The following is a 14,491-nucleotide window of genomic DNA, read 5'->3' on the forward strand; positions in this document are numbered from 1 at the left end:
CAATGTTTACTTCCAAGAGCCCCTTTCAGGAGTAGACAGAGTCTGTGAATGCTTCAGCCTAAGGGTTTCTCTGTGTAGCCTTGGCTGTCCTGGACTTGCTTTGTAGACTAGGCTGGGTTCGAACTCATAGTGATCCACCTGTCTCTGCCTCCGAGTGCTGGGATTAAAGGCGTATGCCACCATGCCCAGCCCAGCCTAAGGTTTTATTCCACTATTTTCTCACAGCATTTGGTGCTTGACGAATGCCTTGCTTCTGGAAGGTGCCCCTTCTCTTAGCTTGGCTTGACATTAGCCTTGAGTGAGTAAGTGAGTGGTGATGGCTCACAGGAACAGAAATCTTGGGCGCACATTTCCATGGGCTCCACACGTCAGGAGTTAGCATTTTCCTATTAGAACAGGTTCCTCAGCATTTTAAAGGCATCCCATATTGCATCATGGGAGTCGTAAGCAGAGTAAGGGACCCAGGTCTCAGCAAAGACAAGACTGGAGGACACTAAAAGCAAGTTGAATAGAAGGGTCCTAAGTCATCGGGTCTGTCCCACCTCTTCATGCATTCCACTAATGTACCACAGCCAATGGCGTCCGGGGCCCTCCTGCATGGCTCACAGTCCTGTGGTTCCCAGATTACCCAGGAACAGAAGAGGGTTACATGAGGATGTAGCCATTGCTCATTCAAGCTTGTCACAGAGTAAGTCTTCAGAATATGAATTGGTTGTCTTGTGGCTGCAACAGGAAAGGTGTGTGTGTGAACACACCACCAAGACAGACTGGCACATAGCCATTGTGCTTAGACTCAACCCTGTCCTGATCAGAGCCACGACTCAGATTTCTGTGAGTAGAATAAAGGTCCCAAGACCCAGGGTGGGTGCCTGAAACTGCGAGTGACTCTGAGCCTTATATGGATGGTTCTTTCCCCTATGCGCTCATCTGTATGGTGTAATTTATCTATTAGTCATAGGAAGAGATGGACAACCATAACTAACAATAAAGCACAGCAGTTATAGAAACGCGTGGCCATTCACACTTACATATTGCTGCTCATCACCAAAAGCCGCGAGGACAGGAACTCAAGCAGGGCAGGAACCTGGAGGCAGGAGCTGATGCAGAGGCCATGGAGGGGTGCTGCTTCCTGGCTTGCTCCTCATGGCTTGCTCAGCCTGCTTTCTTATAGAACCCAGGACCACCAGCCCAGGGGTGGCACCACCCACAATGGGCGGGGCCCTCTTTCATCAATCACCAATTCAAAAAGTGCTCTACAGCTGGATCTTATGGAGCCGTTTTTTTCTCAGCTGAAGATCCCTCCTTTCTGATGCCTCTAGTTTGTGTCAAGTTGACATAAAACTACCCAGCACAACAGAGCAGATGTGGCAGCCTTGGATAAGTCAAGCCGTGTCCTTTGCAGCCTCTCCAACAGGTAGAGAGCACACAGGTGAGACCTACAGATGAGAATTATTTATTTACTATGTATACAGTGCTCTGCCTGAGCCTATACCTGCAGGCCAGAAGAGGCCATCAGATCACATTATAGATGGCTACGAGCCACCACGTGGTTGCTGGGAATTGAACTCAGGACCTCAGGAAGAGCAGCCAGTGCTCTTAACCTCTGAGCCATCTCTCCAGCCCTGGCCAAGGCAATCTTAAACCACAACTTCACCCTCCTGTCTAGAGCTGCTCAGTTCCTAACACTCAGGTTAGGTCACTGATATGGCATGAAACGCTTATCCCCCCAACCTAGTGGGTGGATAGCATATACAGTGTGGACACACTGCACAAAGGCACCATTTATGTCCCGGAGGGGTGGAATGGAAAAGTTTGAGATTTCCTCACGCTACTCAGAAAAGTAACTGAAGACTTACCAGCAGTTTCTTTCTGGACTTTTCCATTTATTACCTTTGGACCACATACGATTTGCCAAATTCTCTTTGAAAATACTGCTAGTGTCTATGTGACATGTGTAAGCTGAGGTGAGGCGTTTCCCTACGTAACCATCCCTCCTGAGGGAGCCGGACTGTGAGGCTGGCAGAAGGAAGTTTCCGGGCCGGCTGTGACTTCATCCTTGTCTGATCACTGTCGTTGTGATGCTTACAGTCTTGGATAATAAAAACAGCAACCAGCCAATCAGCATGGGCTGGGTGCCTGGTCCAAGCCCTGTACATTTTACTAATAAGCTCTTTGTCAGTATACTCCTACCATGAAGCTCCGCTGCTCCTTAGGAGCCTTTCTTGGCAGAGAGCCTCCTTTTGGCCCTCTCCAGGCATTTTCCTTCCAGGCCTAATTCCTCTCTTCAAGCCTGCTTCCGTTCCCTAAGTGCCCCGCCCCGCCCCCGCCCCGCCCCTGCCCCGCCCCTACCCCGCCCCTGCCCCGCCCCCTTGCCTACCCTCAAGGCCTGCTTTACCTCCTCTAATCCTCTGCAAGCCTCAAGTCCCTTCCTTTTTACCTAGTACTCAAAATTCTAAAGAAAGAAACCTGCTAAAGAATCAATATGGTAGCTGCTAAATCGTACTTTTTTTTTTTTCGAGACAGGGTTTCTCTGTGTAGCCTTTGCTGTCCTGGACTCGCTTTGTAGACCAGATTGGCCTCGAACTCACAGCGATCTGCCTGCCTCTGCCTCCCGAAGGCTGGGATTACAGGCGTGTGCCACCATGCCCAGCTAAATCATACTTCTTTAGATTGCAGAATCTAGAACATCTAGTGTTTCTCATATGACATAAAACATACTGCCTTTTCATAGTCTTTACCAAGAAGCATGGGCATTTCTGTGACACTTGGCTCATGGAAACCACCATGCCCTTCAGAAGGGAACGCAGGAACTCCTCTCAAGAGCTTGAACTCCACCACAGAGCTCAGGCAAGACAGAAAGGGTGCTAGAGAGATGGCTCAGCATTTAAGAGCACTGTCTGTCTGCTCTTTCAGAGGTCTTGAGTTCAATTCCCAGCAACCACATGGGGGCTCACAAGCATCTATAATGGGATCTGGCGCCCTCTTTGGGCAGTGCAGATGCAGATAGGGCACTCATGCAAATAAATAAATTAATTAATTAAAAGGTGCTAGAAGACTACATTCAAGACAAAGCCTTTCTGCTCCCCTCTTCTTTTCCTCCTCCTCCTCTCTTCCTTCTCCCCCCCCTCCCACCCCCTGTAAACATCAGCCGCATCCCTGGACTCTCCAAGGCAGAGCCCTAATGACAGCTTTATCCATCTGCTAAGGTGCTGGTCCTTGAACAAACCCCACAAGCTCTCATCTCCCAAATACTAGCTTTCAAGTGGAGATGCCCAAATGCTAGCCCAGTGACACTAAGAGACTGGACTGGTGTGATCCCTCTTCTGTGATGAGGCATCCAGGGCATGAGGAGGGAAGCACTGTCCCAAGGCCACACATTGGCCCAGCACTGTCCTGACTTAGAATGGCTCATCGTACCAGCAGCAGGAACAAAAGCAATGTGGGACCAGACACTTTGCTAACCCATCCAAAGAGGCACCTATGATCCGAGCTCCTGGATGACTCCTTCCCCTAGGGCAGTGTTTGGTCTTCCCAGAGACAGCTGCTCACTCAAGCCAGAGATCATCAGGGACGTCATGCTTTTCTCTTTCTAGCAGTTGATGTCAAGTGTTGTCCTCTGTCTTGCCTATTCCCTTGAGACAAAGTCTTTCACTGAATCTGGGGTTTGCCATTTGTTGACCAGCAGGGCCTGGCAAATGCCCTGTTTCTGCGCTGCCCTGGCCAGCACTGGAGTTATGGGTGCATGTGCCCATGTTGAACACGTTTGTTCATTTTAAACACGGGATCTGGGGATCTGAACTTAGGTCCTCACACTTGCCTGCAAGCAATCTGACCCACTGAGCCAGCTGCCCAGCCCCTCTGTTGTATACATCTTTAAATGGTACCAACTTAAATAAATCTCTCTTAAAGAAACTTCCTCCTGGGCCTTGTCCTCGCCCAATGCATGTGAAAAAGCAAGCTTTATTCCACTTGCTTCAGGCACAGACCACTCTCTGTGTCTGAGCAGAGTCTGTGGGGGAGCTCAGCATGTAGAGACATGCTGGCTGGCTGGCCAGCAGCACCTTCCTGAGTGGGGCTGTCTTCCAATTTCTTTACCTACTCCACCCCACCCCCATCGGTGTGCTTGTATAGACTCTATTATCCCTCACGTTCACTCACCTCCTCCGAGTTAGTTACTTTTCTGTGGCTGTGACAAAGCGCCGTGACCAAGTGAGAGTTTACTTTGGATTATGGTTCTAGAGGGGTGAGAGTCCTTCATGGGAGAGAGGCACGACGGCAAACAGCAGACACCGCGCCTGGAGCAGAAGCTGAGGCTCCCATCTTCAAATGCAGAGTAGCTCTTTACCCTCAAAGCCTGTCCCCAGGGACATAACTCCCTCAGCAAGGCTGAGCCATGCAAACCTCCCCCAGTAGCGTCACCAACGGGGGACCCAGTGTTCAAATGCCCAAGCCTTCGAGGGACATCTCCTTCAAACCACTATACATCCCTTCTTTCTTCATGGCCTTCTTGATCTATGCGTGAGTGTGCATGTGTACAAATCAGAGAGTATGTGACTGTTTGCACACGAGTGTACACATGGACTGTAATCCTTCTTGGCAATGTCATTGGTGTGTGAGTCTGTCTGTCACTCTAAGCTGAAGGTTTGTTGGGAATGAAGCTGGTCCACTGATGCCCGTGTCCCTGGCACTGGGTCTGAGGACCTACACAATGCTCACACATACCAGTGGGATGAATGAATGACGGCTATAAGAAGAAGCCACCAGCTGGGCGTGGTGGTGCACGCCTTTAATCCCAGCACTACAGAGGCCTAGAGACAAGCGGATTGCTGTGAGTTCAAGACCAGCCTAGTCTACAAAGTGAGTCCAGGACAGCCAAGCCTATACAGAGAAACCCTGTCTTGAAAAACCAAAAAAAAAAAAAAAAAAAAAAAAAAAAGAACCAGCCCCCACCACAGACCACCTGAGTGCTTCAGCAGATTGACTTGGAAATAAAGAGAAGCCACCCAAAGATAGACTTTAACATCACTGTTTGCTTTAAACGTCTCCATATCTCTCCATTCCAAAGAACAAACATTATCAGAGGCTACCGGAAAACTGGAGCCTAGGATATCTCCCAGAAGACCTGGACCATATCCCGGGCTGCCTGAGTAGTGTGAATCAGGCAGAAGTGATGATTCAAGGTATAGTTCACAGAGAAACGGGGTTTCAACTCAGTTGTCACAGCACAGAAGTTACCGGACAGAGCCGGTCCACTCCATCTCCCCTAACCCAGGCCCTCCCCTTCCCTCCTCCTCTTCTACCAGAATGACAGGCAACGCCTGTTCAAAGTTTCAAAGCTATTCTCCAAGCACTGGGCTCATGTCTCAGGGTCGGGGCCCGGACTCTTGGCTTTCCCCACTGTGGTTTCTTGGCCTTTTCCTTTCTCTCCTTCGTACCCTGGTGCTAACTGAGGCTCCCGCTCTCTGGGGGAGCTGAGTTTGCTCTCCTTTATGTGTATTTTGGACACTTGTCATCTCATTTTCTATCAAGAGTCACCTGTGGAGGGTGCAGCCCCTGCCTCTACTGCCGTCCCTCTTTTTGCTCTCATGAGCTCCCGGGGTGCCCTAGAAGGCGTGGCTGGTGTGCAGGAGCTGCTCTTTGGTGGTCCTGAGTTCAGTTCCTGGTACCCAAGGTGGGGATGCTCACAACCATCCGTAACTCCAGCTCCAGGGTGATGTGAGGCCTCCATGGACACCTGCACTTGTGTGCACACAGACACGCAAACATACATTCATTCAAAATAAAATCAGTCTTAAAAAAAAAAAAAAATTTAAGGTTGATGTCTTAGTTTCATTTTTGTTGTTATGATAAAATCTCCTGACTAAAAGGTCTGAGGCCAGAAAGGGGGTTTAGTTCAGCTGGTAATTCTAGGTTATTGTGGAGAAGGCCAGAGGGCAGAAACCTAAAGCAGCTAGTCGCAGCACCCATAGTCAAGGGCAGAGAGAAATGCGCGCATGTGTGCTTTCCTGTGTTCAGTCCCACCTCTGTGCTTACACAGCTCGGGATCCTGTGCCTAGGGAATGACACTGCTTGGAGTGAGTGAGGTCCTCCCCACCTCAGTGAACAGAACCATCACAAACACAGCTATAACCTCATGCCAACCTGCCCTAGACAATGCCTCGCTGAGACCCTTTTCCCAGCCGATGCTCCATTGTGTCGAGTTGACAATGCTAAGCACAAGGTGAGGTCCAGTCGCTGGAGTTTTCTTGTCTCAAGTTTACAGAAAAAAATCTGGAGAACATTTTGCTTAGTTTTAGATCCTAGGAGATGATTCTGTTTGTGTTTCTCTTAAAGGTTTTATGTTTTACATTTAGTGCTGTGATGTATATTATGTTTTGAATGAAGTGTAATTGATGCAACGCGCCCCCCCCCCAGCCCACAGTCCCTCCCCCACCCCCACACCCCCACACCACAGACTTCCTTTGCTCCACCAGTGATATCTCCACTGGATTGCAGCTACTTTTTTACCAAAATAGCCTGAGCGTATGTTTGAGGTCTGTTCATAGTCCTCAGCTGTTTTTCATTGACCTGTGTGTCTGCCCTTCTGCCACGGCCACACTGCCTCCAGTACTGACCCCACACAATAGTAAACCTACATATCAGGGACTCTTCCCACATCACTCTTTGTTTTTAAGATTGTTTCAGCTCTTCTGGGGCCAGCATCTCTCCAAGGAGAGTCTAACGTAAGCTTTTTTTATGTCTACCAAAAACCTTGCTGGGATTTCCATGGGAACCGGATTTGGCTGGGGGAGAGCTGACACATCTCTTGCCCAGACCCACCGTCAGTATTCTCTATCCATCACTGTTCCCCGCCCCCCTTTTTTTTTTTTTTTTGGTTTTGGTTTTGAGACAGGGTTTCTCTGTGTAGCCTTGGCTGTCCTAGACTCACTTTGTAGACCAGGCTGGCCTCTAAATCACAGCGATCCACCTGCCTCTGCCTCCCGAGTGCCGGGATTAAAGGTGTGTGTCACTACACCCGACGCTTTAGTTCCTTTTAACTGTCTTCAGGAGTCTGTCGTTTTGTTTTTGTTTTGCACACAGGTCTTGCTCTGTATTTCATTTTTTGAGGGACTGTAAAGGCAGTAGGGTTTTCAGTGTTTCTGCACGTTTACTGGCAGTGTGTAGAGGAGCAGCTGCCTTTTGCAGCCTGGCTGAACTCTTTAATTCTCTTTTAGTTTCCTTGTAATTTGATTTTACCCAGGACCTCGAGGGCACATGCTAATGATGTGGTACTGTACTCCCGGAGCTGCACCCCTACCTCCTGAAGACCTTATGTAGGTGGATGTGGTCATGACATCTTCAAACAGTTTTATTTAGTCTCATCTGTGTATGTTTCTCTTAATTATGTAACTACCAGCTCAATTACTACACTGAATAAGGAGCATCCGTTCTTTACTCCCAACCTTAGGACAAAAGCATCCAGTCTTTCACCAGTAAATACGACATCGCCAGAGCATTTTGTGGATGCTCTTCTGTAACCACAATTCTAAGAGATTTTTATTTTTATTTTTTTATGTATGTATTTATTATTATGTACACAGTGCTCTGTACTGCATGTACCCCTGCAGGCCAGAAGAGGGCGTCAGATCTCATTATAGATGGTTGTGAGTCACCATGTGGCTACTGGGAATTGAACTCGGGACCTCAGGAAGAGCAGCCAGTGCTCTTAACCTCTGAGCCATCTCTCCAGCCCCCTCTAAGAGATTTTTAAAGCCACAGACAGGTGCTACATTTTGTTAGTTTTTCTACTTTAGTTGATATGGTTGTACGTTTTTTTTTGTTTAGTTTCTTATTATGGTGAGTCACGTTATGGTCATTTTTAGAGTTCTATCGACCTTACCTAACTAGAAGAAATCCTAATTGGTTTCGCATATACTTCTTTTTATGCACTGGTGTTTTCTTGAAGAAGTCTGTGCCTAAATTCATGAGTAACACTGATCTGTTGGCTTTGTTTGGCTTTGGTTGGTATTTGGGTGATAATGAGCTCATAAATTATTTAAGAAGAACCGGGCGTGGTGGCGCATGCCTTTAGTCCCAGCACTTGGGAGGCAGAGGCAAGTGGATTGCTGTGAGTTCGAGGCCAGCCTGGTCTACAAAGCGAGTCCAGGACAGCCAAGGCTACATAGAGAAACTCTGACTTGAAAACAAAACAAAACAAAAAAGTTAACAAGTACTCACCATTCTCTGTTTTCCAGAGAAATCATGTGAAATTGCTATTAATTTTAAAAACTGGACCTAGAAATCCAACTATGAGTTCAAAATTTCGCAAGATTGTAGGATTGTTTGGAACAACTTTTCACCTTAATTGAGTTTGGCAGTCTGGAATTTTTGAGGAATTGGTCTGTGTCTTCTTAGCAAACTATACCACGAGCAAAAGTTGTGGGTTTTTTTTTTTTTTTTTTCCTGATCCTTTAGATGGCTGTAGGGTCTGTGGTGATATCTGTTGCTATATTTGTGGCATTAGTTATTTGTGTCTTATCTCTTTTAAATGTTGTCAGTTTTAATATAGGATTGTCAATATTATTAACCTTTTTTAATTTTTTAATTTTAGATAGAGTCTTACTTTGTAGCTCTTGATGGCTTGGAACTCACTATAGAGACCAGACTGGCCTCGAACCCTCTGAGATGTGCCTGTCTCTGCAGTTTTTTGAAATCCTTTTTCATTGTCTCATTTTATAGAGAAATAAAAAAGACACAGGGAAACTATCCAAACCTCCCACTTAAACACTTCACAATCATGGTGTCCCCTTTGTGACATGCTCACTCACAGCCAGGCTGGGCCAGCACTGAAGCTGCTGATGTGGGAGGCAGAGGAGGAGGGTGACAAGAGACAAAGAGGACAAGGCATCTGCATCATATACCACTGACGAGCCTGGATATCTTCTGTCTCCTCATTGGCCCATGTGGAGTGAGGCACTGGGATTTATGGGGTGGCACAAGAAGGGCTCACTGGGCAGGAATGGGTGGCTCCGCTCGCCAGCGGCTGATATCTGAAAGATTACAGGAGCCCACAGCTCACCTCAAGTCCGTGTTTGACTTCAGGGAAGGTGTGCAGAAATAGCTTCAGGGAAAGTACATCAGTGGGGTGTGGGTCCAAGGAACACCCCCAAAGTCAAACACCAGCCCCGTATCTTACCCTCTGACTCAGCTGTCGGGAAAGGAAAGCCGCGTCACTCCTTTTGATTTGAAGAGAGCAAAATTATTGAATTGCACTGCAATATACAGCCTTTTCAATGATGAAAGTTAATCCTTCAAGTCTAGTAGCTGAGTTAATAGGGAAGTGGAACTCAGAGAGAATCACAGACCTGTCTTCTCTGACCCTGTCAGTCCTAGCACCTGTGCTGCCTTCCATTTTCTTCTCAGGTTGATTTAAACTTCAGGGCCCAGTTCCTTTAGATGTAACAGTGTAGCTATATTATTCTCGACATACGATGAAAATTCTCAAACTCTGCAAGTGATGGTTCCAGTACGGGAGGATGCGAGCCCTTGCTGCCCACATGGCGGGGCCAGAGGCACCTGCAGCCCACAGCTGCTCTCGGGAGACTCGGATGGAGTCTGGGCGTCTGAGGGTCTGGGTCAGCTCAGAGCTGGTACTGATTGTCTAGGAAGGTCCTCACGGTTTTCTTCACCAGGATCCAGACTGCATTGGTTTCTATGGCTGCCTCAGCGAACTCACAGGATGTGTCTGTGGCCGGGTCTCTTGTTTTATAAGGAAACAATCACATCCACCCTCTGTCTCCACCTGAACTCCGTCATCTTTGAGGGCACAGTGTCAGCTGCTGGAGATCAGGGCTTCAGTATGGTGTAGGAGAGACACCTGTGGATGGTCTCACAGCCTCACTCTAGGGCCCTTTATTGGGGACATGGCCCCATCCTAGCTGAGGAACTGTGGATCCCACATCAGCTCCAACTGGAGCCTCAGGACTTCTGAAAACTGCTGTGGGCCCCTTACTAAGTCATTTCATATATAAGTCATTTCATATATATATATATATATATATATGTATATACACACAAATATACATACATGTGCATATTTCTAATACACATCTTAGTTTATTAATTTTAAAATTCAGAAGTAAAATTATATACATTTATGATACATAAAGTAATGTTTTAAAATACTTGTACACAGCTAGACCTGGTGCTACCTGCCTGTTGTTACCTTAGCACCAGGGATGACGAGTCACAAGGATCACAAGTTCAAAGCCACTGTGTGCTACAAGTACAGACAAGTACAAGTACAGACCCTGCTGTGTGTGTGTGGGGGGGGACTATGTGAACACCAGGGCTGGCAGAGTAATGATTGCTTGGTGTGAGGCAAGATGGAAATCCAGTTTTACCTGACTTAATTAGCTGGTGTTGGTTCAAATGTTTAGTGTATGACCCCGGGGAGTTTATTTTTGACATTTTTAAACATAGTACAACTTTGGAAAAAATTTCCTGGTGACAGTTGCCACAATAAAAGTTAAAGAATGACTACATCAAAACTCTTTGCAAAGTATAAGTCTTCCGCAAATTATGTTTGGCCTCTTCACATAAGAATGGGTGCTAGGGCCTGGAAAGATGGCTCAATGGTTAAAGGCACTGCCTGTTCTTCCAGAGGACCCAGGTTCAATTCCCAGTGCCCACATGGAAGTTTACAATTGTCTGTAACTTCAGTTCCAGGGGATCTGACCCCCTCACACAGACATACATGAAAGCAAAACACCAATGCACATACAATAAAAATAAATAAATCATTTTTAAAAATAGCCAGGAGCAGTGGCACATGCCTGTAACCTCAGCACTCTGGGAGGCAGAGGCAAGTGCATCTCTGTGAGTTTGAGGTCAGCCTGGACTACAAAATGAGTCCAGGACAGCCAAGGCTACACAGAGAAACCCTATCTTGAAGAGAAAAAAATGGGTTCTCTTGACGGAGAAACATTGCTCAGGATAAAGGTTTATGGAGGAAGAGTCTGGGATAAACATAGTAGTCTGGGGGATTCAAGTGGCCCCACAGATAACACAGATCACCAGGCTATTAGCTACATCCACTCCCCATTTTCCAGGTGGAAATAGCTATAAATCCCTTCCATTAAAGAGACAAGGCCAAGTGCCTAACATTCCTGCTTTCCCCAGTATTTTCCTGTGAGCACGCGGACCTCATGCCCTCTACTCCGCTGCCTCAAACAATTAAAAAACAAAACGTGTACCTCGTGAGCCACTTAAGCCAAACTGCTCTTTCACATATTTATTCATTTATTTTCTTAATTTTTGTGGGGGTGCACGTGTGTCATGGTGTGCCCGTGTGAGGTCAGAGGGACAGCTTGCAGGAGTCAGCTCTCTCCTTCCATCATGTGGGGGTCCTGGGGGCGGAAGTTAGGCCGTCAGGCTTGGCAGCAGTCACCTTTACCCACCAACCATCCCTCTGGCCCAGGTCAAGTCACTAAAGTATCTTGAGTGTCACCATATGGACTTTTTTTTTTTTTTTTAATGTAAGAATAGTTAAAATCAGATCTTAGAATTTTCCATGCTAGGGCTGGAGAGATGGCTCAGAGGTTAAGAGCACTGGCTGCTCTTCCAGAGGTCCTGAGTTCAATTCCCAGCAACTACATGGTGACTCACAACCACCTATAATGAGATCTTGTACCCTCTTCTGCACGCAAGCGTTACATGCAGGTAGAGCACGGTATACATAATAAATAAATCTAATTAAAAAAAAAAAAAGAATTTTCCGTGCTAATAGTGTCATCAGTACGAATCATGGCACTGCTCCGAAGATCTCTTAAGCTTAGTCTTCTCTTGCTTTGACCAACAGTGCTCCAATTCCATGTGCCCTCCTGACCCTCCTAACCACTGTTAGACACCCTACTCCCCCAGGCCAGCCTTTTACCATTTCACAGGCGTGTGAGATCGTGCAGTGTCTGTGTGTCTGTGTGTGACTTGTTTCACTGAGCGTAACAACAAGATAGTTTCACAGTGTGGTTGTCTGGAGACATTCACTGAGAGGAGGGCTGCTCCACTTCAGGGAGGGGTGGGGAGCTCCATCCTCTTCCCTGAAGCCGAGATCTTGGGGAGAGTGAACTGGATATGTCCGCCTACTCATGATCCACAGCTCAGGGAGCCAGGGGCCTGCAGTCTCCCCGGCCCCAGTCGCCCCCTACCCATAGCCTTCCTGTCCCGGGTGCCTGCCCACTCTCTCTGGCCTCCTTATCCATAGCCTTCCTGCCTGTGGTTCCCCTGCCCACAGTCTATTTGCCTTGTTCTTGAGGGACATTCTTAGAGCTGTTTCTTCCCTCTTCTGGGAAGCTTATAGAGGTCTCCCCGAAGAAGCCAGTGGACCCCAATCCTTGTCATCGTTCTCTTGCCATAAACCAACTGCTCTTGGCACCCTCAACTTCACCCTACTTCACTGCTCATCCATCCTCCTTTGGCTGCAGGAGGATTTGGAAGCTCAGTGCTGTGCTCAGCAGCATCTCAGCATCCCTGATGATTAGGGTGTCTCAGCATCCCTGATGACTAGGGTGTCTCAGCAGTCCTGACTGAGTGCTTGGTGCCTCAGATCTCCCAGGTAGGTGAGGGGCTTCATTTTCACTGGTTGCAATTTCTGTGTTAGCCTGAGGCCTGATAGGACATGGGCTTGCCTCCCCATCCTGGGCTATTTGAGGAGGAAGGAAGATATTGTGAGTCTCTTTGGGCTCCTAAAGCCAGCAAGGTGGAGAAGCAAGAGTGTGGCCCCAAGATTGTTGGATCCAGTCCAGATACCACTCCGGGGAGGGCAGGTGCACTTTGAACTCACTTCTTCCCAACCCCTCTCCTGCCACTCAAGTACCCAGAGCCAGGGGAGGTGGAGGCAGGGTGCACCATGCTGGGTGTGGTTGGGTGGAGTGGGCAGGAAGCACAGGAGAAACTGGCACCCCCATTCCAAGTTTCCTCCACGAGAGGACCTGGAATAGGAGACTGTCAGCCCCAGCTGAGACACGTGAAAACCACAGGAGGGCTGCTCCCATAGGCAGCAAGATGGGCCAGCTTGCAAAGCACGCAAGTCTGCTATAGTACAGGACCCTGTAGCAGAGTTTTACTTTTATTTTGTTTGTATATATGTAAGTGTGTATGCTGGGTGCACTCACAATGCAAGTGTATCAGGCCAGAGGTCAACATCAGGGCTCTTTCTCTACCATATTTGTTTTTCAGCCAGGGCCTTGCTGAACCTGGACTTGCTAATTAGATTAAGTTGGCTGCCAGTGAGTCGCCTCCACAGTCCTCCTATCTTCACCTCCCCAGTGTTGGGTTTACAGGCATGGGCTGCCACACTTGGCTGTTTACATAGGCGCTGGAGATCCAAACCCAGGTCCCTATGTTTACACAGCAGACACTTTTACCAGCGACCCCTCTCCCCAGCCCCATAGCTTTATTTTAAATTGGCAAGGCAATTGTACGTGCTCATAGGGTGCAGTGTGATGTTTGAGTATGGTAGCCATGCACAATGATGAGATGGAGGCAACTGGCATGTCTGTCACCTGACACTGTCAACTTTCTATGCCACCAACACTAAGGTCCACTAAACTGTAATTTAGTCTCTTAATCTATCTCCAAAGGAAGAGCACTTCTGCTGTGGTTGGTTCATTCATTCATTCACTCACTCATGTCTTCACAGCTACAGTTGATGCCTATTGAAGCTGTGGTCTTGAAGTTGGGCCACTCCCAAGAACAAAACAGTCTGCTCTCACAAACCTTCCAGTCTAGTGGAGGGGTACAAACAGTGAGGAGACATTACAGAGTGGCCGCATGTGCTCAATCATGAGATCAATCATGAAGGCAGAGGCGGAGGAGGGTGAGTCAGAGTGCTGGGCGCAGGGTATCCTCTTAGAGACTATGACCCAGGAGGTAGAGCGCCTTTTTGGGGACATTGAGGCAGAGGCTGAGGACAAGGAGCAGCAGGTGCCGGGCAGCACATTGTGTCTGCTTTCCACTTAGCTCTTATATATGATTATTTTTCCTTCCTTCATTCTTTTGTTCTTATTCCTAAAAGGACTCCGCTGCAAAGACAATAACGGTCTATGGCCACCACACCCAGAATGTGCCTGGTCTCATCTTAAATAGAAAAATAAAAGAAGGAATCACTTAGGTGAGCTGGTCAAGATCCATGCACAGGGTTGATGAGGACCCTGAGCTCTTCCCAAACTTTCAGGGCCCAATGCTGTCCCTGGAACAGGCTCCCACTGAGCATGGCTCCTCAGTAAGGGACCTAGGAATGCTTTGCTCACATGCCTGGGGAAGAATGAAGTGGATGCTAGAAAGATGCATCCTATAGGTTCATCCCCGTAGAGAAGAGAACAATGCCAGCAGGGAGCTGGCTCTTTATTTGCCCCTCTTATCTTGCCCAGCTATATACTTCCTGCTACCAGGTGACCTGGATCCTCCAAGTGGCTGACACAATGCATGTGACCACTTTGGAAGTATGGGGGCT

This window comes from Acomys russatus, chromosome 11 (genome assembly GCF_903995435.1).
Source record: "Acomys russatus chromosome 11, mAcoRus1.1, whole genome shotgun sequence".
Lineage (NCBI taxonomy): Eukaryota > Metazoa > Chordata > Mammalia > Rodentia > Muridae > Acomys > Acomys russatus.